Raw genomic sequence first — 1,835 nt, 5'->3', positions numbered from 1 at the left:
GTTGCTATTTTATTCACTTGCAAAATGAAGTAAACAACAGGCCTATAAATAGGCTTTACACAATAACAAATTAGCAAAAGAAGAGCAGCAAAATACTAGCATAAAGTAGAAAATAAAGGAACAGAATTAACAACATCCAACTCAGTAAAAAAAAAAAAACTAATATTTTGGTAACTGACTTTGAATCATTCTCCAACAGTTCTTTGAAGGCTCTTGCAACTACAGATACTTTGTATCCTGCTTGGGAGATATGTAACACTATGGTGTTATCATGGTTAATCCATTCTTTGTCTTAGTCAATTACTCACAGTGTGATTTGGATTGATAAGGCAGCAGATGTATGGAAAGATTTGAAGGAAAGGTTTTCTTAGGGAGACATCCTTCAAATTTCAGATCTGCAGGAAGAGATTATTCTCTCAAGCAAGGTAATCAAACAATTACTGAATATTTTACAGAATTAAAGATATTGTGGGATGAATTAATGAATTTTAGACCTATTCCTAAGCTTTCCAACGGTATAAATTTCAGATCATTTGGACTTGTTTTGAGTGAGTTATGGCTAAAAGACTGACTGCTGTTCAAATGGTCAATTTATGGGTTACCAAGTTTGTAATTCCGGATTAGGTCAGTTTTAGTGTCACTTTCCGGACAAAATTTTGGTAGGCTTTCAACATGAAAGTTGGCACATTTTATGTCTAGTTTCACCTCTAATTGGCCTCATACCAATTGGAGTCACACAATTCCATTTATAGCCTAAAATACATACTGCCCTTAACACATTTATGAAGCACCAACCAATCACACATTCAACTAGCTATAACTTCACTTCCCAAACCTAATTCTGCATTTGTATCATACCACAACCATTCATCACTTTATATTATAGTCACTTTGGGCAGAATACAATAACCTTTAATACACCAATTATAGTCCTAAATCACAATACACCAAATATAGTCCTAAATTACAAAGTTCATTTACAACAATATATACATGTAAACACTCCCAATATTACATTTAACTTCACTAGTAAATTATATACATATTCTGCCACCTTTAATACCATAATTTAACAAACCATTCATGAAATTAAACACTTCCAACTTCACTATAATGCTGTCCAAGTTACACATATACATCAAACTTTCATTTTCAATTCATAAACTAACAATTCAAACTATATACATGGTAAATCAACTCCTATACATTTAAGTACTTAAATCAACACCTCAAATCACCATTTACATGAAGAAATAATTCATTAACCTTGAGATTCCATGGCTGCCGAAAATAGTACTTTCCAATAACTCATTAAAACCTCAAAATTTCTTGACAAATCCACTCACCACAACACCAACACAAACTTTAACAAAGAAATGAAAGAAAATTGGACATGTACCTCAAGTGAAACTTGTCAAACCTCTTCAAATCTCTCCCTTTTTGCTTCCAAAATGCTGCCCAAGGTGTGGTGATCAACTTTAATGAAGACAACTAGGAGAAATAGTGACTTGAAGATGGTGGAGTGGAGCTCATGCATGTGGCCGGCCATGGAGTTTCCATGGAGAATTGGTTTCGGCTGAATGGTGAGAGGTTGAAGATGAGATTATTTTTTGTCCAAGAAGGCTTACATATGGCCACTTAAGCATGGTTAGTGGAGCACTAACCTTGCTTAATTATTTAAATAATCTAAAGTTTCTTAATTTTGCAATTTTGCCACCAACTTTCACTATTTATAATATGTACCACATTTCTTATTTTTCATGACATTTTCAAAGTTTAATATTATTTTATTTTTATAGACATTTAGGTCAAAAGGCAACTCGGGATATCAATTG

The sequence above is a fragment of the Hevea brasiliensis genome, chromosome 14, assembly GCF_030052815.1.
Source record: "Hevea brasiliensis isolate MT/VB/25A 57/8 chromosome 14, ASM3005281v1, whole genome shotgun sequence".
NCBI lineage: Eukaryota > Viridiplantae > Streptophyta > Magnoliopsida > Malpighiales > Euphorbiaceae > Hevea > Hevea brasiliensis.
The sequence above is the reverse complement of the archived record's forward strand: the minus strand, read 5'-3'. Positions refer to the sequence as shown.